Source organism: Oncorhynchus masou, unplaced genomic scaffold, assembly GCF_036934945.1.
Source record: "Oncorhynchus masou masou isolate Uvic2021 unplaced genomic scaffold, UVic_Omas_1.1 unplaced_scaffold_1303, whole genome shotgun sequence".
NCBI classification, from domain to species: Eukaryota; Metazoa; Chordata; class Actinopteri; order Salmoniformes; family Salmonidae; genus Oncorhynchus; species Oncorhynchus masou.
Genome location: NW_027002886.1, coordinates 65,001 through 89,904, shown reverse-complemented (window position 1 = coordinate 89,904; position 24,904 = coordinate 65,001). Strand labels below are relative to the sequence as shown.

The window sequence follows — 24,904 nt, the reverse complement described above, 5'->3', positions numbered from 1 at the left end:
TCTCACACACAGCGAGGAGGAGAGACTTCCTATATAATCTCACACACACAGCGAGGATGAGAGACTTCCTATATAATCTCACACACAGCGAGGAGGAGAGACTTCCTATATAATCTCACACACACACACAGGATGAGAGACTTCCTATATAATCTCACACACAGCGAGGAGGAGAGACTTCCTATATAATCTCACACACACACACAGGATGAGAGACTTCCTATATAATCTCACACACAGCGAGGATGAGAGACTACTGATACTTTACTGAATACTGGCCTTGTGATTATCAGGTTATTATTATTAGTATTATTTATAAGGTTATATTGTGTGTGAGGTTATATTGTGTGTGAGGTTATATTGTGTGTGAGGTTATATTGTTTATAAGGTTATATTGTGTGTGAGGTTATATTGTGTGTGAGGTTATATTGTTTATAAGGTTATATTGTCTATGAGGTTATATTGTGTGTGAGGTTATATTGTTTATAAGGTTATATTGTCTATGAGGTTATATTGTTTATAAGGTTATATTGTCTATCAGGTTATATTGTGTATGAGGTTATATTGTTTATAAGGTTATATTGTGTATGAGGTTATATTGTGTATGAGGTTATATTGTGTGTGAGGTTATATTGTTTATGAGGTTATATTGTTTATAAGGTTATATTGTGTGTGAGGTTATATTGTGTATGAGGTTATATTGTTTATCAGGTTATATTGTTTATAAGGTTATATTGTTTATAAGGTTATATTGTTTATAAGGTTATATTGTTTATAAGGTTATATTGTGTGTGAGGTTATATTGTGTGTGAGGTTATATTGTTTATGAGGTTATATTGTGTGTGAGGTTATATTGTTTATGAGGTTATATTGTTTATAAGGTTATATTGTGTATGAGGTTATATTGTGTGTGAGGTTATATTGTGTGTGAGGTTATATTGTTTATGAGGTTATATTGTTTATGAGGTTATATTGTGTGTGAGGTTATATTGTTTATCAGGTTATATTGTTTATAAGGTTATATTGTTTATAAGGTTATATTGTGTGTGAGGTTATATTGTGTGTGAGGTTATATTGTTTATGAGGTTATATTGTGTGTGAGGTTATATTGTTTATGAGGTTATATTGTTTATGAGGTTATATTGTGTGTGAGGTTATATTGTTTATGAGGTTATATTGTTTATGAGGTTATATTGTGTGTGAGGTTATATTGTTTATGAGGTTATATTGTTTATCAGGTTATATTGTTTATAAGGTTATATTGTTTATAAGGTTATATTGTTTATAAGGTTATATTGTGTGTGAGGTTATATTGTGTGTGAGGTTATATTGTGTATGAGGTTATATTGTTTATCAGGTTATATTGTTTATAAGGTTATATTGTTTATAAGGTTATATTGTGTGTGAGGTTATATTGTGTATGAGGTTATATTGTGTATGAGGTTATATTGTGTATGAGGTTATATTGTTTATAAGGTTATATTGTGTGTGAGGTTATATTGTTTATAAGGATATATTGTGTGTGAGGTTATATTGTGTATAAGGTTATATTGTTTATAAGGTTATATTGTGTGTGAGGTTATATTGTTTATAAGGTTATATTGTGTGTGAGGTTATATTGTTTATAAGGTTATATTGTTTATAAGGTTATAAGGCTATATTGTGTATGAGGTTATATTGTGTATGAGGTTATATTGTTTATAAGGTTATATTGTGTGTGAGGTTATATTGTTTATAAGGTTATATTGTTTATAAGGTTATATTGTGTATGAGGTTATATTGTTTATAAGGTTATATTGTTTATAAGGTTATATTGTGTGTGAGGTTATATTGTTTATAAGGTTATATTGTTTATGAGGTTATATTGTTTATAAGGTTATATTGTTTATAAGGTTATATTGTTTATAAGGTTATATTGTTTATAAGGTTATATTGTGTGTGAGGTTATATTGTTTATAAGGTTATATTGTTTATAAGGTTATATTGTGTGTGAGGTTATATTGTTTATAAGGTTATATTGTGTGTGAGGTTATATTGGTTATAAGGTTATATTGTGTATAAGGTTATGTTGTCTATGAGGTTATATTGTGTATGAGGTTATTTTGTGTATGAGGTTATATTATTGATAGGTTTATACACTTTGTTTATTTGACAATGTGTTACAGTACTGTTGGGCAGGAAAACAAGTTTATCTAATAACACCTGTGGCGATGTTTTCCAGACCATGGCCTGGCCCTATTGGAGTCCTGCCCCTGTCTGGTGGACTACATATCCACTGTGTGTCTGGACAAAACTACAGATCCCAGCATGCTTTCCTTCAGCCTCAAGCTTTCCGGCCTGCTGGCGGCCAGCCAACGCGGCTTCAACCTGCTGCAGGTGAACTGACTGACTGATAGATATGTTCAAATCCATCCAGATGTTATTGGTCACATGGTTAGCAGATGTTATTGGTGACATACACATGGTTAGCAGATGTTATTGGTCACATGGTTAGCAGATGTTATTGGTGACATACACATGGTTAGCAGATGTTATTGGTCACATGGTTAGCAGATGTTATTGGTGACATACACATGGTTAGCAGATGTTATTGGTCACATGGTTAGCAGATGTTATTGGTGACATACACATGGTTAGCAGATGTTATTGGTCACATGGTTAGCAGATGTTATTGGTGACATACACATGGTTAGCAGATGTTATTGGTCACATGGTTAGCAGATGTTATTGGTCACATGGTTAGCAGATGTTATTGGTCACATGGTTAGCAGATGTTATTGGTCACATGGTTAGCAGATGTTATTGGTGACATGGTTAGCAGATGTTATTGGTCACATGGTTAGCAGATGTTATTGGTCACATGGTTAGCAGATGTTATTGGTGACATACACATGGTTAGCAGATGTTATTGGTGACATACACATGGTTAGCAGATGTTATTGGTCACATGGTTAGCAGATGTTATTGGTGACATGGTTAGCAGATGTTATTGGTCACATGGTTAGCAGATGTTATTGGTCACATGGTTAGCAGATGTTATTGGTGACATGCAGATGGTTAGCAGATGTTAATGGTCACATACACATGGTTAGCAGATGTTATTGGTCACATGGTTAGCAGATGTTATTGGTCACATACACATGGTTAGCAGATGTTATTGGTCACATACACATGGTTAGCAGATGTTATTGGTCACATGGTTAGCAGATGTTATTGGTCACATGGTTAGCAGATGTTATTGGTCACATGGTAAGCAGATGTTATTGGTCACATGGTTAGCAGATGTTATTGGTCACATGGTTAGCAGATGTTATTGGTCACATGGTTAGCAGATGTTATTGGTCACATGGTTAGCAGATGTTATTGGTCACATACACATGGTTAGCAGATGTTATTGGTCACATACACATGGTTAGCAGATGTTATTGGTCACATGGTTAGCAGATGTTATTGGTGACATGGTTAGCAGATGTTATTGGTCACATGGTTAGCAGATGTTATTGGTCACATGGTTAGCAGATGTTATTGGTGACATGCAGATGGTTAGCAGATGTTAATGGTCACATACACATGGTTAGCAGATGTTATTGGTCACATGGTTAGCAGATGTTATTGGTCACATACACATGGTTAGCAGATGTTATTGGTCACATACACATGGTTAGCAGATGTTATTGGTCACATGGTTAGCAGATGTTATTGGTCACATACACATGGTTAGCAGATGTTATTGGTCACATACACATGGTTAGCAGATGTTATTGGTCACATGGTTAGCAGATGTTATTGGTCACATGGTTAGCAGATGTTATTGGTCACATGGTTAGCAGATGTTATTGGTCACATGGTTAGCAGATGTTATTGGTCACATACACATGGTTAGCAGATGTTATTGGTCACATGGTTAGCAGATGTTATTGGTCACATGGTTAGCAGATGTTATTGGTCACATGGTTAGCAGATGTTATTGGTCACATGGTTAGCAGATGTTATTGGTGACATACACATGGTTAGCAGATGTTATTGGTGACATACATGGTTAGCAGATGTTATTGGTCACATTGTTAGCAGATGTTATTGGTGACATGGTTAGCAGATGTTATTGGTCACATGGTTAGCAGATGTTATTGGTGACATGCAGATGTTATTGTTGACATACACATGGTTAGCAGATGTTATTGGTCACATACACATGGTTAGCAGATGTTATTGGTCACATGGTTAGCAGATGTTATTGGTCACATACACATTGTTAGCACATGGTATTGGTCACATACACATGGTTAGCAGATGTTATTGGTCACATGGTTAGCAGATGTTATTGGTCACATGGTTAGCAGATGTTATTGGTCACATGGTAAGCAGATGTTATTGGTGACATACACATGGTTAGCAGATGTTATTGGTGACATATACATGGTTAGCAGATGTTAATGGTCACATACACATGGTTAGCAGATGTTATTGGTCACATGGTTAGCAGATGTTATTGGTCACATACACATGGTTAGCAGATGTTATTGGTCACATACACATGGTTGGCAGATGTTATTGGTCACATGGTTAGCAGATGTTATTGGTGACATACACATGGTTAGCAGATGTTATTGGTGACATACACATGGTTAGCAGATGTTAATGGTCACATACACATGGTAAGCAGATGTTATTGGTCACATGGTTAGCAGATGTTATTGGTCACATGGTTAGCAGATGTTATTGGTCACATACACATGGTTAGCAGATGTTATTGGTCACATGGTTAGCAGATGTTATTGGTCACATACACATGGTTAGCAGATGTTATTGGTCACATGGTTAGCAGATGTTATTGGTCACATACACATTGTTAGCAGATGTTATTGGTCACATACACATTGTTAGCACATGGTATTGGTCACATACACATGGTTAGCAGATGTTATTGGTCACATACACATTGTTAGCACATGGTATTGGTCACATACACATGGTTAGCAGATGTTATTGGTCACATGGTTAGCAGATGTTATTGGTCACATGGTTAGCAGATGTTATTGGTCACATACACATGGTTAGCAGATGTTATTGGTCACATACACATGGTTAGCAGATGTTATTGGTCACATACACATGGTTAGCAGATGTTATTGGTCACATATACATAGTTAGCAGATGTTATTGGTCACATACACATGGTTAGCAGATGTTATTTGTCACATGGTTAGCAGATGTTATTGGTCACATACACATGGTTAGCAGATGTTACTGGTCACATACACATGGTTAGCAGATGTTATTGGTCACATACACATGGTTAGCAGATGTTATTGGTCACATGGTTAGCAGATGTTATTGGTCACATACACATGGTTAGCAGATGTTATTGGTCACATGGTTAGCAGATGTTATTGGTCACATACACATGGTTAGCAGATGTTATTGGTCACATGGTTAGCAGATGTTATTGGTCACATGGTTAGCAGATGTTATTGGTGACATACACATGGTTAGCAGATGTTATTGGTCACATACACATGGTTAGCAGATGTTATTGGTCACATGGTTAGCAGATGTTATTGGTGACATACACATGGTTAGCAGATGTTATTGGTCACATACACATGGTTAGCAGATGTTATTGGTCACATACACATGGTTAGCAGATGTTATTGGTCACATGGTTAGCAGATGTTATTGGTCACATGGTTAGCAGATGTTATTGGTCACATGGTTAGCAGATGTTATTGGTCACATGGTTAGCAGATGTTATTGGTCACATGGTTAGCAGATGTTATTGGTCACATGGTTAGCAGATGTTATTGGTCACATGGTTAGCAGATGTTATTGGTGACATGCAGATGGTTAGCAGATGTTAATGGTCACATACACATGGTTAGCAGATGTTATTGGTCACATGGTTAGCAGATGTTATTGGTCACATACACATGGTTAGCAGATGTTATTGGTCACATACACATGGTTAGCAGATGTTATTGGTCACATGGTTAGCAGATGTTATTGGTCACATACACATGGTTCACAGATGTTATTGGTCACATACACATGGTTAGCAGATGTTATTGGTCAAATACACATGGTTAGCAGATGTTAATGGTCACATGGTTAGCAGATGTTATTGGTCACATGGTTAGCAGATGTTATTGGTCACATGGTTAGCAGATGTTATTGGTCACATGGTTAGCAGATGTTATTGGTCACATGGTTAGCAGATGTTATTGGTGACATGGTTGATGTTATTGGTCACATGGTTAGCAGATGTTATTGGTCACATGGTTAGCAGATGTTATTGGTGACATACACATGGTTAGCAGATGTTATTGGTGACATACGCATGGTTAGCAGATGTTATTGGTCACATTGTTAGCAGATGTTATTGGTGACATGGTTAGCAGATGTTATTGGTCACATGGTTAGCAGATGTTATTGGTGACATGCAGATGTTATTGTTGACATACACATGGTTAGCAGATGTTAATGGTCACATACACATGGTTAGCAGATGTTATTGGTCACATGGTTAGCAGATGTTATTGGTCACATACACATGGTTAGCAGATGTTATTGGTCACATACACATGGTTAGCAGATGTTATTGGTCACATGGTTAGCAGATGTTATTGGTCACATGGTTAGCAGATGTTATTGGTCACATGGTTGCAGATGTTATTGGTGACATACATGGTTAGCAGATGTTATTGGTGACATATACATGGTTAGCAGATGTTAATGGTCACATACACATGGTTAGCAGATGTTATTGGTCACATGGTTAGCAGATGTTATTGGTCACATACACATGGTTAGCAGATGTTATTGGTCACATACACATGGTTGGCAGATGTTATTGGTCACATGGTTAGCAGATGTTATTGGTGACATACACATGGTTAGCAGATGTTATTGGTGACATACACATGGTTAGCAGATGTTAATGGTCACATACACATGGTTAGCAGATGTTATTGGTCACATGGTTAGCAGATGTTATTGGTCACATGGTTAGCAGATGTTATTGGTCACATACACATGGTTAGCAGATGTTATTGGTCACATGGTTAGCAGATGTTATTGGTCACATACACATGGTTAGCAGATGTTATTGGTCTCATGGTTAGCAGATGTTATTGGTCACATACACATGGTTAGCAGATGGTATTGGTCACATACACATGGTTAGCAGATGGTATTGGTCACATACACATGGTTAGCAGATGTTATTGGTCACATATACATAGTTAGCAGATGTTATTGGTCACATACACATGGTTAGCAGATGTTATTGGTCACATGGTTAGCAGATGTTATTGGTCACATGGTTAGCAGATGTTATTGGTCACATACACATGGTTAGCAGATGTTATTGGTCACATACACATGGTTAGCAGATGTTATTGGTCACATACACATGGTTAGCAGATGTTATTGGTCACATATACATAGTTAGCAGATGTTATTGGTCACATACATGGTTAGCAGATGTTATTGGTCACATGATTAGCAGATGTTATTGGTCACATACACATGGTTAGCAGATGTTATTGGTCACATACACATGGTTAGCAGATGTTATTGGTCACATACACATGGTTAGCAGATGTTATTGGTCACATGGTTAGCAGATGTTATTGGTCACATACACATGGTTAGCAGATGTTATTGGTCACATGGTTAGCAGATGTTATTGGTCACATACACATGGTTAGCAGATGTTATTGGTCACATGGTTAGCAGATGTTATTGGTCACATGGTTAGCAGATGTTATTGGTCACATACACATGGTTAGCAGATGTTATTGGTCACATGGTTAGCAGATGTTACTGGTCACATGGTAAGCAGATGTTATTGGTGACATACACATGGTTAGCAGATGTTATTGGTGACATACACATGGTTAGCAGATGTTAATGGTCACATACACATGGTTAGCAGATGTTATTGGTCACATGGTTAGCAGATGTTATTGGTCACATGGTTAGCAGATGTTATTGGTCACATGGTTAGCAGATGTTATTGGTCACATACACATGGTTAGCAGATGTTATTGGTCACATACACATGGTTAGCAGATGTTATTGGTCACATGGTTAGCAGATGTTATTGGTCACATGGTTAGCAGATGTTATTGGTCACATACACATGGTTAGCAGATGTTATTGGTCACATGGTTAGCAGATGTTACTGGTCACATGGTTAGCAGATGTTATTGGTCACATACACATGGTTAGCAGATGTTATTGGTCACATGGTTAGCAGATGTTATTGGTCACATACACATGGTTAGCAGATGTTATTGGTCACATGGTTAGCAGATGTTATTGGTCACATGGTTAGCAGATGTTATTGGTCACATGGTTAGCAGATGTTATTGGTCACATACACATGGTTAGCAGATGTTATTGGTCACATGGTTAGCAGATGTTATTGGTCACATACACATGGTTAGCAGATGTTATTGGTCTAAAGGGATGGAATAAGAATATGTACATTTAAATGGATGATGAAGAAGACAGAAACACATACAGTTCACGTTAATCTCATATTCAGGCCCAACAGGTGTAGTCATTATGGTAATAGGATAGTCATTATGGTAATAGGATAGAGTCGGGTGTAGTCATTATGGTAATAGGATAGAGTCAGGTGTAGTCATTATGGTAATAGGATAGTCAGGTGTAGTCAATATGATAATAGGATAGAGTCAGGTGTAGTCATTATGGTAATAGGATAGTCAATATGGTAATAGGGTAGTCATTATAGTAATAGGATAGGGTCAGGTGTAGTCAATATGGTAATAGGATAGAGTCAGTTGTAGTCATTATGGTAATAGGATAGTTTCAGGTGTAGTCAATATGGTAATAGGATAGAGTCAGGTGTAGTCATTATGGTAATAGGATAGAGTCAGGTGTAGTCATTATGGTAATAGGATAGAGTCAGGTGTAGTCATTATGGTAATAGGATAGTCTCAGGTGTAGTCATTATGGTAATAGGGTAGAGTCAGGTGTAGTCATTATGGTAATAGGATCAAGTCAGGTGTAGTCATTATGGTAATAGGATAGAGTCAGATGTAGTCCTTGTGGTAATAGGATAGTCTCAGGTGTAGTCATTATGGTAATAGGATAGAGTCAGGTGTAGTCATTATGGTAATAGGATAGTCAGGTGTAGTCATTATGGTAATAGGATAGAGTCAGGTGTAGTCATTATGGTAATAGGATAGAGTCAGGTGTAGTCATTGTGGTAATAGGATAAAGTCAGGTGTAGTCATTATGGTAATAGGATAGTCTCAGGTGTAGTCATTATGGTAATAGGATAGAGTCAGGTGTAGTCATTATTGTAATAGGATAGTCTCAGGTGTAGTCATTATGGTAATAGGGTAGAGTCAGGTGTAGTCATTATGGTAATAGGGTAGTCATTATGGTAATAGGATAGAGTCAGGTGTAGTCATTATGGTAATAGGATAGTCTCAGGTGTAGTCATTATGGTAATAGGATAGAGTCAGGTGTAGTCATTATGGTAATAGGATAGTCAGGTGAAGTCATTATGGTAATAGGATAGAGTCAGGTGTAGTCAATATGGTAATAGGATAGAGTCAGGTGTAGTCATTGTGGTAATAGGATAGTCAGGTGTAGTCATTATGGTAATAGGATAGTCAGGTGTAGTCAAGATGGTAATAGGATAGTCTCAGGTGTAGTCATTATGGTAATAGGATAAAGTCAGGTGTAGTCATTATGGTAATAGGATAAAGTCAGGTGTAGTCATTATGGTAATAGGATAGAGTCAGGTGTAGTCATTATGGTAATAGGATAGAGTCAGGTGTAGTCATTATGGTAATAGGATAGAGTCAGGTGTAGTCATTATGGTAATATGATAGTCATTATGGTAATAGGATAGTCTCAGGTGTAGTCTATGGTAATAGGATAGTCAATATGGTAATAGGGTAGAGTCAGGTGTAGTCATTATGGTAATAGGATAGTCTCAGGTGTAGTCATTATGGTAATAGGATAGAGTCAGGTGTAGTCATTATGGTAATAGGATAGTCTCAGGTGTAGTCATTATGGTAATAGGATAGTCAATATGGTAATAGGGTAGTCATTATGGTAATAGGATAGAGTCAGGTGAAGTCAATATGGTAATAGGATAGAGTCAGGTGTAGTCCTTGTGGTAATAGGATAGTCAGGTGTAGTCAATATGGTAATAGGATAGTCAATATGGTAATAGGGTAGTCATTATGGTAATAGGATAGTCAATATGGTAATATGATAGTCAATATGGTAATAGGGTAGAGTCAGGTGTAGTCAATATGGTAATTGGGTAGTCAATATGGTAATAGGGTAGAGCCAGGTCTAGTCAATATGGTAATAGGGTAGTCAATATGGTAATAGGGTAGTCAATACGGTAATAGGGTAGTCAATATGGTAATAGGATAGTCAATATGGTAATAGGGTAGTCAATATGGTAATAGGGTAGTCAATATGGTAATAGGATAGTCAATATGGTAATAGGGTAGTCAATATGGTAATAGGGTAGTCAATATGGTAATAGGGTAGTCACTATGGTAATAGGATAGTCAATATGGTAATAGGATAGTCAATATGGTAATAGGGTAGTCAATATGGTAATAGGGTAGTCAATATGGTAATAGGGTAGTCAATATGGTAATAGGATAGTCAATATGGTAATAGGGTAGTCAATATGGTAATAGGATAGTCAATATGGTAATAGGATAGTCAATATGGTAATAGGGTAAACACCAATCAAATCCTCTCCGCTCTCCACAAGTGCTTAGCGTTTTGGGGTCCGTTTGTGATTGGGCGTCGGACTGTCTTCACCTCCTAGACATTCGTTATCTCTTCATCCCATCTCAGGATCGATCCATCCTGGGCGTGGCCTACGACAGCGAGCGATGGCAGGTGGCTGGCCTATGGGAGGATCCGAGCGCGGATTGGCTGGATCCATGGCCTGAGTAACATGATGCGCCACACACAGGCCTTCCACTTCCTGGATCAGGCTGGTAGGTATGACGCAGCTGGCAACTCAGAAATCTCAGACTTCCGACTTCAAGTCCGTTACTGGGAACTGGTCATCCAACTCGAAATTCGAAGTTGGTAACTCGGGCATCTTTCTAGAGCTTCTACAGCTTTCTAGAGCTTCTACAGCTTTCTAGAGCTTCTACATCTTTCTAGAGCTTCTACAGCTTTCTAGAGCTTCGACAGCTTTCTAGAGCTTCGACAGCTTTCTAGAGCTTCGACAGCTTTCTAGAGTAGACTTTCCAACTTTTTCACCGACATCATGATTTGAATGCGTTTTGTTCCCGAGTTCCCAGCTGCCATGAAAGCAACAGTAGTACTATAGTAGTATACTATCTAGAGCAGCCTTTCTATGGGTTTCTATCAACAGTAGTACTATAGTAGTATACTATCTAGAGCAGCCTTTCTATGGGTTTCTACCAACAGTAGTACTATAGTAGTATACTATCTAGAGCAGCCTTTCTATGGGTTTCTACCAACAGTAGTACTATAGTAGTATACTATCTAGAGCAGCCTTTCTATGGGTTTCTATCAACAGTAGTACTACAGTAGTATACTATCTAGAGCAGCCTTTCTCTGGGTTTCTACCAACAGTAGTACTATAGTAGTATACTATCTAGAGCAGACTTTCTATGGGTTTCTATCAACAGTAGTACTACAGTAGTATACTATCTAGAGCAGCCTTTCTATGGGTTTCTACCAACAGTAGTACTATAGTAGTATACTATCTAGAGCAGCCTTTCTATGGGTTTCTATCAACAGTAGTACTATAGTAGTATACTATCTAGAGCAGCCTTTCTATGGGTTTCTATCTACAGGTTACTACGGTAGTATACTATCTAGAGCAGCCTTTCTATGGGTTTCTATCAACAGTAGTACTAAGTAGTATACTATCTAGAGCAGCCTTTCTATGGGTTTCTATCTACAGGTTACTACGGTAGTATACTATCTAGAGCAGCCTTTCTATGGGTTTCTATCAACAGTAGTACTATAGTAGTATACTATCTAGAGCAGCCTTTCTATGGGTTTCTACCAACAGTAGTACTACAGTAGTATACTATCTAGAGCAGCCTTTCTATGGGTTTCTATCTACAGGTTACTACAGTAGTATACTATCTAGAGCAGCCTTTCTATGGGTTTCTATCAACAGTAGTACTATAGTAGTATACTATCTAGAGCAGCCTTTCTATGGGTTTCTATCTACAGGTTACTACAGTAGTATACTATCTAGAGCAGCCTTTCTATGGGTTTCTATCTACAGGTTACTACGGTAGTATACTATCTAGAGCAGACTTTCTATGGGTTTCTATCAACAGTAGTACTATAGTAGTATACTATCTAGAGCAGCCTTTCTATGGGTTTCTACCAACAGTAGTACTATAGTAGTATACTATCTAGAGCAGACTTTCTATGGGTTTCTATCAACAGTAGTACTAAGTAGTATACTATCTAGAGCAGCCTTTCTATGGGTTTCTATCAACAGTAGTACTACAGTAGTATACTATCTAGAGCAGACTTTATATGTGTTTCTACCAACAGTAGTACTACAGTAGTATACAATCTAGAGCAGCCTTTCTATGGGTTTCTATCAACAGTAGTACTAAGTAGTATACTATCTAGAGCAGCCTTTCTATGGGTTTCTATCTACAGGTTACTACAGTAGTATACTGGTAGTAGGATATGGTAGCAGCCTTTCTTAAAGTATGGATTTCTGTCCACGGGTTAGCTGACAACGTAGAAAACAGCCTCTTCAAAGAGTTCAGAATCGCGTGTTGTTCTGGTTCTGGACGGTCAAATAGCAACAATGACAAGGCACTGTCTTGTGGGGGATCTGAAGAGGCTAGTTTCAGTTCGTTTGATCTCGTTCTGAGGTGTGGGTTGTTTTTTGTGTTTTGCTTATATCGCAAAAAAGAAATTGCTAGCTAGCTAACCAACAACTGTAACAATGTATTTTGAGACAAGTTCTCATTGTGCAACTTTATGTTTTCAATTAACATTGGAGATTAAATATCGTTTACATGCTATCAATAATCTAAGCCAACCCTGTCTGTTTCCCCATAGTTATCGGTTTTGTTGCTAAACAACCAACCTGTCTATGTTAATGGTAGGTCTCGACATGTCAGAGTGATCTCAGTCGGGGTCTCAACATACTGTTGACAATTAGAATAGTAGAATACGTATACTGTTGACAATTAGAATACACATACTGTTGAGAATTAGAATAGTAGAATACACATACTGTTGAGAATTAGAATAGTAGAATACACATACTGTTGAGAATTAGAATAGTAGAATACACATACTGTTGAGAATTAGAATAGTAGAATACACATACTGTTGACAATTAGAATAGTAGAATACACATACTGTTGACAATTAGAATAGTAGAATACACATACTGTTGACAATTAGAATAGTAGAATACACATACTGTTGAGAATTAGAATAGTAGAATACACATACTGTTGAGAATTAGAATAGTAGAATACACATACTGTTGAGAATTAGAATAGTAGAATACACATACTGTTGAGAATTAGAATAGTAGAATACACATACTGTTGAGAATTAGAAGTGTAGAATACGCATACTGTTGAGAATTAGAATAGTAGAATACACATACTGTTGAGAATTAGAATAGTAGAATACACATACTGTTGAGAATTAGAATAGTAGAATACACATACTGTTGAGAATTAGAATAGTAGAATACACATACTGTTGAGAATTAGAATAGTAGAATACACAGACTGTTGAGAATTAGAATAGTAGAATACACATACTGTTGAGAATTAGAATAGTAGAATACGCATACTGTTGAGAATTAGAATAGTAGAATACACATACTGTTGAGAATTAGAATAGTAGAATACACATACTGTTGACAATTAGAATAGTAGAATACACATACTGTTGAGAATTAGAATAGTAGAATACACATACTGTTGACAATTAGAATAGTAGCATAAACAAGGTGCGATTTCAACATTTGGCTGTGCTTCAGCAGTTGTTTTTCTCTTGTTGTGTCAGCCACTGACAGCCACTCAATTAGACATGTCGCGCTAACACTATTTAGATTGGTGAGTTAGTCTCGTCAGCTATCTAAACTAGTCAGTTAGCGATCTAAACTGGTCAGGTAGTCTAGTCTGCTATCTAAACTAGTCAGTTAGCTATCTAAACTGGTCAGGTAGTCTAGCCAGCTATCTAAACTAGTCAGTTAGCTATCTAAACTGGTCAGGTAGTCTAGCCAGCTATCTAAACTGGTCAGGTAGTCTAGCCAGCTATCTAAACTAGTCAGTTAGCTATCTAAACTGGTCAGGTAGTCTAGCCAGCTATCTAAACTGGTCAGGTAGTCTAGCCAGCTATCTAAAATGGTCAGTTAGTCTAGCCAGCTATCTAAAATGGTCAGGTAGTCTAGCCAGCTATCTAAACTGGTCAGGTAGTCTAGCCAGCTATCTAAACTGGTCAGGTAGTCTAGCCAGGTATCTCAACTGGTCAGGTAGTCTAGCCAGCTATCTAAACTGGTCAGGTAGTCTAGCCAGGTATCTCAACTGGTCAGGTAGTCTAGCCAGCTATCTAAACTGGTCAGGTAGTCTAGCCAGGTATCTCAACTGGTCAGGTAGTCTAGCCAGCTATCTAAACTGGTCAGTTAGTCTAGCCAGCTATCTAAACTGGTCAGGTAGTCTAGCCAGCTATCTAAACTGGTCAGGTAGTCTAGCCAGCTATCTAAACTGGTCAGGTAGTCTAGCCAGCTATCTAAACTGGTCAGGTAGTCTAGCCAGCTATCTAAACTGGTCAGGTAGTCTAGCCAGCTATCTAAACTGGTCAGGTAGTCTAGCCAGGTATCTCAACTGGTCAGGTAGTCTAGCCAGGTATCTCAACTGGTCAGGTAGTCTAGCCAGCTATCTAAAATGGTCAGGTAGTCTAGCCAGCTATCTAAACTGGTTGAGGTAGTCTAGCCAGGTATCTCAACTGGTCAGGTAGTCTAGCCAGGTATCTAAACTGGTCAGGTAGTCTAGCCAGGTATCTCAACTGGTCAGGTAGTTAGCCAGCTATCTAAACTGGTGGTAGTCTAGCCAGGTATCTCAACTGGTCAGGTAGTCTAGCCAGCTATCTAAACTGGTCAGTTAGTCTAGCCAGCTATCTAAACTGGTCAGGTAGTCTAGCCAGCTATCTAAACTGGTCAGGTAGTCTAGCCAGCTATCTAAACTGGTCAGGTAGTCTAGCCAGCTATCTAAACTGGTCAGTTAGTCTAGCCAGCTATCTAAACTGGTCAGGTAGTCTAGCCAGCTATCTAAACTGGTCAGGTAGTCTAGCCAGCTATCTAAAATGGTCAGTTAGTCTAGCCAGCTATCTAAACTGGTCAGGTAGTCTAGCCAGCTATCTAAACTGGTCAGGTAGTCTAGCCAGCTATCTAAACTGGTCAGTTAGTCTAGCCAGCTATCTAAACTGGTCAGGTAGTCTAGCCAGCTATCTAAACTGGTCAGGTAGTCTAGCCAGCTATCTAAAATGGTCAGTTAGTCTAGCCAGCTATCTAAACTGGTCAGGTAGTCTAGCCAGCTATCTAAAATGGTCAGTTAGTCTAGCCAGCTATCTAAACTGGTCAGGTAGTCTAGCCAGGTATCTCAACTGGTCAGGTAGTCTAGCCAGCTATCTAAACTGGTCAGGTAGTCTAGCCAGCTATCTAAACTGGTCAGGTAGTCTAGCCAGGTATCTCAACTGGTCAGGTAGTCTAGCCAGCTATCTAAACTGGTCAGGTAGTCTAGCCAGGTATCTCAACTGGTCAGGTAGTCTAGCCAGCTATCTAAACTGGTCAGGTAGTCTAGCCAGGTATCTCAACTGGTCAGGTAGTCTAGCCAGCTATCTAAACTGGTCAGGTAGTCTAGCCAGCTATCTCAACTGGTCAGGTAGTCTAGTCAGCTATCTAAACTGGTCAGGTAGTCTAGCCAGCTATCAAAACTGGTCAGGTAGTCTAGCCAGCTATCTAAACTGGTCAGGTAGTCTAGCCAGCTATCTAAACTGGTCAGGTAGTCTAGCCAGCTATCTAAACTGGTCAGGTAGTCTAGCCAGCTATCTAAACTGGTCAGGTAGTCTAGCCAGCTATCTAAACTGGTCAGGTAGTCTAGCCAGCTATCTAAACTGGTCAGGTAGTCTAGCCAGATATCCTGTTGGTTCCAGACTGATGCATCCATACCGTTTGCCATAGCAACATAACATACCAGGCGGTGATGCAGCCAGTCACGATGCTCTCAATGGTGCAGCTGTAGAACAGTTCTGTTCTGTTCAGTCTCCCGAGGGGGAAGAAGCGTTGTCTTGCTCTCTTCACGACTGTGTAGGTGTGTGTGGACCATGATAGATCCTTAGTGAAGTGGCGGTGTGGTACCAAGGCAATAAAAGGAGCTGATCGCGGACGCCGAGGAGCTTGAAGCTCTCGACCCGCTCGGCTCTCAACAGCCCCCTCGGTGTGAACGGGGGCGTGCTCGGCTCTCAGTTCCCTGTCGTCCACGATCAGCTCCTTTGTCTTGACCTCCCAATAGGCTGTCTCATCGTCGTCCGTGATCAGGCCGAGCACTGTCGCGTCGTCTACAAACCTAATGATGGTGTTGGGAGTTGTGGGTGAACAGGCGTGGACTAAGCATGCACCCCTGCGGGGCCCCCGTGCTCAGGGTCAGCGTGGCGGAAGAGTTGTTACCTACCCTTAACACCTGGGGGGGGCGTTCAGTCCCAGAGTCCTTAGCTTAGTGATGAGTTTGGAGGGCACTATGGTGTTGAACACTGAGCTGTCGTCAATGAACAGCATTCCCACATAGGTGTTCCTCTTGTCAAGGTGAGAAAGGGCAGTGTGAAGGGCGATTGAGATGCTTTTGGGAAACTGGGCCTTAAGGCGAATTTCATTGTTCGTACGAGCAACGTTACATCTCTGAGCAGTTACCCAAAACCATCGTTATTAACGTTGCACTTGAACAAACAGAATCTAAACGCCTGTCTCAGACCACTCATAGAAAATGCTAAGTATAAAAAAATATATTATTACCTAGTACACATCAACTCAGTACTGGTACTCTGTGTATACAGTCATGTTATTACCTCGTACCCCTACACATCAACTCAGTACTGGTACTCTGTGTATACAGTCATGTTATTACCTCGTACCCCTACACATCAACTCAGTACTGGTACTCTGTGTATACAGCCATGTTATTACCTCGTACCCCTACACATCAACTCAGTACTGGTACTCTGTGTATACAACCATGTTATTACCTAGTACCCCTACACATCAACTCAGTACTGGTACTCTGTGTATACAGCCATGTTATTACCTAGTACCCCTACACATCAACTCAGTACTGGTACTCTGTGTATACAGCCATGTTATTACCTCGTACCCCTACACATCAATTACCTAGTACCCCTACACATCAACTCAGTACTGGTACTCTGTGTATACAGCCATGTTACTACCTAGTACCCCTACACATCAACGCAGTACTGGTACTCTGTGTATACAGCCATGTTATTACCTCGTACCCCTACACATCAACTCAGTACTGGTACTCTGTGTATACAGCCATGTTATTACCTCGTACCCCTACACATCAATTACCTCGTACCCCTACACATCAACTACCTGGTACCCCTACACATCAATTACCTCGTACCCCTACACATCAACTCAGTACTGGTACTCTGTGTAAACAGCCATGTTGTCGTTGTGTATTTATTATTACATGTTTTGTTTTTCTATTATTTCTCTATTGTCTTTCTCTCCTCATTGTTGGGAAGGGCCCGTAAGAAAGCATTTCACTGTTAGTCTACTTCTATTGTTTACGAAGCAAATGTATTTGATTGTATCTCCTCAGGCCTGACCAAACCCCTCCTCCAGCTACAGACTGACCCCAGCCTATTCGTCGCCTCGGCCGCAAATCACCTCCTGGCCCGCCTCCTAACCTTCCACCAGCCAGCTACAACCTCACACACAACCCAGGGGAATGGCCTCACTGTTCCACCCAATAAGGAAGAGGTAGAATTGGACGTAACCATGGAGACAAGTCCAGGAAGCGGGTGTTCCATCACCATGGAGATCTTGAAGCACCTGGAGAGCTCTCTGGAGTCAGACAGCCACACCCAGGTACGATTGGTTGATTGAGAATATATATATATATATTTTTTTTTTACAGCGGTGCCCCTAGAGGAGATGGGAGGGAAAATAAAGGAGGGGGAGGGGAGGAGAAGAAGTGGTTGAAGACAGATAATTATAGCTGCGAGCAGCAATGAACGGGGTCCACAGGATGACAGAAAGGACACAAGATCAGTTGGATAACAAAGGAAGTATCATGTAGGAACTATCTTCCTTTAGCAATCAGTGAAGGCAATACCATGTTTATCCAGGGATTTCTCTGTTTTGTGAGTCCTCCAGATCAGAGGCAGTAGATGACCAGGGATGTTCTGTGATGAGTCCTCCAGATCAGATTAGGGAACCAGGGATGTTCAGTCTGTTTAGTGAGTCCTCCAGATCAGAGGCAGTAGATGACCAGGGATGTTCTCTGTTTAGTGAGTCCTCCAGATCAGAGGCAGTAGGGACATAGTGGATGTTCTCTGTTTAGTGAGTCCTCCAGATCAGAGGCAGTAGATGACACGGATGTTTTCTGTTTAGTGAGTCCTCCAGATCAGAGGCAGTAGATGACCAGGGATGTTCTCTTGATAAGTGTGTGATTTGAACCATGTTCCAGTCCTGCTATTGGCTGAATATATACGAGGCAATTTAGCAATTAGTATTTGTTATTTGTTAAACCCATGTTATCTAATAGTTATGATAAATTAGGTGTTGTTGGCATATAGATAAATGTGGACATAGTGTTGTTGAGTGCTCTGTTACAACGCCACCTACAGGCCAATCTGTGACATTATGTTTTACCATGTTACTCATGACCGTTATTTACATTTTAGACCCCTTTTTCCGCCAATTTAATAGGAACCAATTGGTCATTGCCTTAGACCGCTGCCCCGCTCGCGAGGACCTAAGGCCTCTAGTTTCTAGTTTCTGTGTGCCAACTTAGAAAAAAAAGTGAACCATCTACGCTTGAGTTATTTGACCATATATATAGATTTATGAGAATAACAACAGGTTTCTGTTACTGTAATTTAATTCATTAATGGAATTCCCTTAATCTATTTTATGAGAATTTGTAAGATTCTTGTTTGCATAAAATAGACGGAGACCAGTCTTTTCAATAATGGGTAACAGAATTTATTCTCGGAGCGCGCTCCCACGTTACCACGAGCAACAGTTTATATACAATAACATGACGTCATTTCATTGCTTCTAGGATGAATCCCCTCCTCCCGACCTAGAATCAAGTGAGGTTGAAAGTTCATTCTAACTTACTAACAGGTCACACAACATAACTGAATTAACTTTTGACCCCTCAACATTATCGATCACCACTGAGCTGACAGTTCTAATTAACAGAGAACCTAGGAATGCACTCACTGCCTTATCTAAAACACCCCAGAGCTCAGTTTCGTCGGTTCAACCATAGGTTAACTACCTTATCTGTTTACTTAATCCACAACCCATTCTTTTCTGCCTAGTTGGAATGGTGTTCATTAACTTTAATTACTCCTTGTCCGTGTCTCACAATCCCTTCTTATGAACTCATTTTGTTAATCAGATATAATAAAACAGAGTATGAGTTTACTTAGTTACAGTTCCATTTAAAATGATTTGTTCAGTCATTTAATCATCATTTTCCTAACAGTTTCACTCTGCGAACCCTTTAATAATGATGTTTTTCTGAAGGTGTTTTTATAATGGTCTTCTTGAGTTATTTGACCATATATATATATATATATATATATATATATATATATAGATTTATGAGAATAACAACAGGTGCTGCGAACCCTTTAATAATGATGTTTTTCTGAAGGTGTTTTTATAATGGTCTTATTGAGTTATTTGACCATATATATATATATATATATATAGATTTATGAGAATAACAACAGGTGTTGTGAACCCTTTAACATTGATGTGTTTCTGAAGGTGTTTATATAATGGTCTTCTTGAGTTATTTGACCATATATATATATATATATATAGATTTATGAGAATAACAACAGGTGCTGTGAACCCTTTAATAATGATGTTTTTCTGAAGGTGTTTATAATGGTCTTCTTGAGTTATTTGACCATATATATATATATATATATAGATTTATGAGAATAACAACAGGTGCTGCGAACCCTTTAACATTGATGTGTTTCTGAAGGTGTTTATAATGGTCTTCTATTGTTATGACGTGTCACCAGGTGCTCCAGGGGCTGAGGCTGCTGGCCCTGACTCTACCCGAGCTGGAGGCTCCTCTGCGGGGCTCGGTGATCAGGCGAGTCCTGAGGCCTCTGGAGGGGTTGGTCCGAGAAGGCCGCAGAGCTGTCACGCAGCCTCTAATGGACGTCCTGCTGGCTACATACAGGTGTGTTTGGTGTTCCGACGGCATTACGGTGTTGGGTTGATTCTGAACATCGCTTGTGTTTCCAAGGTAACCAGGTTGATACGACCTGCTGTTTATTTAGTACTAAAAAGGGGGGCGGGGGGAGTCACTGAAATGGGGGAGGGACTACATGGACTTGTCCAATAAGATTAGTCTCCTTCTCTCTGTCCTCACTCAGTCCTACACACACACACACTGACTACACACACACACACACACACTGACTACACACACACACACACACACTGACTACACACACACACTCACTACACACACACACTGACTACACACACACACACTGACTACACACACACACACACACACACTGACTACACACACACCTTGTAATATCAACATTAACGTCAGATTGTTCAATGAGATTAGTCTCCTTATCTCTGTCCTCACTCAGTCCTACACACACTGACTACGCACACACACACACACACACACACTGACTACACACACACACACACACACACTGACTACACACACACACACACACACACACCTTGTAATATGAGCATGTAACGTCAGATTGTTCACTGAGATTGTCAAGTTCTGATTCTGCAGGTCCGGTCCGTGTGACTCCAGACTCGTCTCTCTGATGGCGTCCATGTTGAACTCCCAGAATCCCTCTGACGCTGCTCTCTGTGCCGCCGCCACCCTCCATCCGGAGACCTGGTAACAGACACTGAACATATTTATTCTATTCCGTGGCGTAGCTGACTTACTGGGTTCTGTTTCAGTCCTCCAGATAGAAGGGCGTAGCTGATTGACTAACTGGGTATTGTTTCAGTCCTCCAGATAGAAGGTCATAGCTGACTGACTAACTGGGTATTGTTTCAGTCCTCCAGATAGAAGGTCATAGCTGATTGACTAACTGGGTATTGTTTCAGGCCTCCAGATAGAAGGTCGTAGCTGACTGACTAACTGGGTTCTGTTTCAGTCCTCCAGATAGAAGGGCGTAGCTGACTGACTAACTGGGTTCTGTTTCAGTCCTCCAGATAGAAGGTCGTAGCTGACTGACTAACTGGGTTCTGTTTCAGTCCTCCAGGCCTCAGGCAGAAGGTCGTAGCTGACTGACTAACTGGGTATTGTTTCAGTCCTCCAGATAGAAGGGCGTAGCTGACTGACTAACTGGGTATTGTTTCAGTCCTCCAGATAGAAGGTCGTAGCTGACTGACTAACTGGGTATTGTTTCAGTCCTCCAGATAGAAGGTCGTAGCTGACTAACTGGGTTCTGTTTCAGTCCTCCAGATAGAAGGTCATAGCTGACTAACTGGGTATTGTTTCAGTCCTCCAGATAGAAGGGCGTAGCTAACTGACTAACTGGGTATTGTTTCAGTCCTCCAGATAGAAGGTCATAGCTGATTGACTAACTGGGTATTGTTTCAGTCCTCCAGATAGAAGGGCGTAGCTGACTGACTAACTGGGTATTGTTTCAGTCCTCCAGATAGAAGGTCGTAGCTGACTCTAACTAACTGGGTATTGTTTCAGTCCTCCAGATAGAAGGTCGTAGCTGATTGACTAACTGGGTATTGTTTCAGTCCTCAGGCAGAAGGTCGTAGCTGATTGACTAACAGGGTTTTGTTTCAGTCCTCCAGATAGAAGGGCGTAGCTGACTGACTAACTGGGTATTGTTTCAGTCCTCCAGATAGAAGGGCGTAGCTGACTGGGTATTGTTTCAGGCCTCCAGATAGAAGGGCGTAGCTGACTGGGTATTGTTTCAGTCCTCCAGATAGAAGGTCGTAGCTGATTGACTAACTGGGTATTGTTTCAGTCCTCCAGATAGAAGGTCGTAGCTGACTGGGTATTGTTTCAGTCCTCCAGATAGAAGGTCGTAGCTGACTGACTAACTGGGTATTGTTTCAGTCCTCCAGGCCTCAGGCAGAAGGTCGTAGCTGTTCTACTGGGACCTCTACAGATGGTTACTGGAGTAACTCTGCTGGACGGACCCAATGACAGACACACGGATCAACAGACTGACCACAGACAGACTGATGAAGACCACAGACACACTGATGAAGACCACAGACAGACTGATCAACGGACCGACCACAGACACACTGATGAAGACCACAGACACACTGATGAAGACCACAGACAGACTGATGAAGACCACAGACACACTGATGAAGACCACAGACACACTGATGAAGACCACAGACACACTGATCAACAGACCGACCACAGACACACTGATGAAGACCACAGACAGACTGATGAAGACCACAGACAGACTGATGAAGACCACAGACAGACTGATCAACAGACTGACCACAGACAGACTGATGAAGACCACAGACAGACGGAGGGTCGTAGCTCTCTTTCTCTCCTGCTGGATCATCTCAATCACAAACCCTCCTGTATCTCTCTGCTCTGCGTCTCCGTGTCCAGCGCTCCCTACATAGCAGACACGGTAAGAGTCTATCATAGCAGACACGGTAAGAGTCTGTCATAGCAGACACGGTAAGAGTCTATCATAGCAGACACGGTAAGAGTCTATCATAGCAGACATGGTAAGAGTCTATCATAGCAGACATGGTAAGAGTCTATCATAGCAGACACGGTAAGAGTCTGTTATAGCAGACACGGTAAGAGTCTATCATAGCAGACACGGTAAGAGTCTATCATAGCAGACACGGTAAGAGTCTATCATAGCAGACACGGTAAGAGTCTGTCATAGCAGACATGGTAAGAGTCTATCATAGCAGACATGGTAAGAGTCTATCATAGCAGACATGGTAAGAGTCTATCATAGCAGACATGGTAAGAGTCTGTCATAGCAGACACGGTAAGAGTCTATCATAGCAGACACGGTAAGAGTCTATCATAGCAGACACGGTAAGAGTCTATCATAGCAGACACGGTAAGAGTCTGTTATAGCAGACACGGTAAGAGTCTATCATAGCAGACACGGTAAGAGTCTGTCATAGCAGACATGGTAAGAGTCTATCATAGCAGACATGGTAAGAGTCTATCATAGCAGACACGGTAAGAGTCTATCATAGCAGACATGGTAAGAGTCTCATAGCAGACATGGTAAGAGTCTATCATAGCAGACACGGTAAGAGTCTATCATAGCAGACACGGTAAGAGTCTGTCATAGCAGACACGGTAAGAGTCTGTCATAGCAGACACGGTAAGAGTCTATCATAGCAGACACGGTAAGAGTCTGTCATAGCAGACACGGTAAGAGTCTGTCATAGCAGACACGGTAAGAGTCTGTCATAGCAGACACGGTAAGAGTCTGTCATAGCAGACATGGTAAGAGTCTATCATAGCAGACATGGTAAGAGTCTGTCATAGCAGACACGGTAAGAGTCTATCATAGCAGACACGGTAAGAGTCTATCATAGCAGACACGGTAAGAGTCTATCATAGCAGACACGGTAAGAGTCTGTCCTAGCAGACACGGTAAGAGTCTATCATAGCAGACACGGTAAGAGTCTATCATAGCAGACACGGTAAGAGTCTATCATAGCAGACACGGTAAGAGTCTATCATAGCAGACACGGTAAGAGTCTATCATAGCAGACACGGTAAGAGTCTGTCATAGCAGACACGGTAAGAGTCTATCATAGCAGACATGGTAAGAGTCTATCATAGCAGACACGGTAAGAGTCTATCATAGCAGACACGGTAAGAGTCTATCATAGCAGACACGGTAAGAGTCTATCATAGCAGACACGGTAAGAGTCTATCATAGCAGAGACGGTAAGAGTCTATCATAGCAGACACGGTAAGAGTCTATCATAGCAGACACGGTAAGAGTCTATCATAGCAGACACGGTAAGAGTCTATCATAGCAGACACGGTAAGAGTCTGTCCTTCTCCTCTACTCTGTGTGTTTGTCATGGACCTGAGAGACGGATAGCATATCCCATAGCAGTAGAGGGATTTACTGTTGTCACTACCTGCATTTGGGGGCGTCTGGACAAATCTCCCTCTTTTTCATATGGTCCTTCAATCTCTGTCTCTTTCTCTCTCTCTCTGTCGGTCTCTCTATTTCTCTGTCTCTCTATTTCTCTGTCTCTCTCTGTCTCTCCCTGTCTCTCTGTCTGTCTGTCTCTCTGTCTGTCTCTCTCTGTCTCTCTCTCTGTCGGTCTCTCTCTCTCTCTCTGTCTCTCTCTCTGTCGGTCTCTCTCTGTCTGTCTCTCTCTCTCAGGATTCATCTGCCTCCGTCATCCTTGCTGTGGTGTCACTCCTGAGGATCTGTAACGGCCACTCCCCCTCACCCGAGAGCAAAGCTGCTATTGGCTGTAGCAAAGCATCCACCAACCTGATTGGCTGCAGCAAGGTCCAGCGGTGTTGCCTAGACTCCCTGGCTAGCCTTAGCACCTGCCCTGGTGAGAATCTAGACTCTGGGAGCGTGTTCAGGA

The 24,904-nt window shown here is 40.6% G+C and overlaps 1 pseudogene; it reads left to right on the top strand.

Moving 5' to 3' along the window:
* LOC135530255 (BRCA1-associated ATM activator 1-like) overlaps positions 1 to 24,904 on the top strand; it is a 38,618-nt pseudogene that overhangs the window by 5,027 nt on the left and 8,687 nt on the right.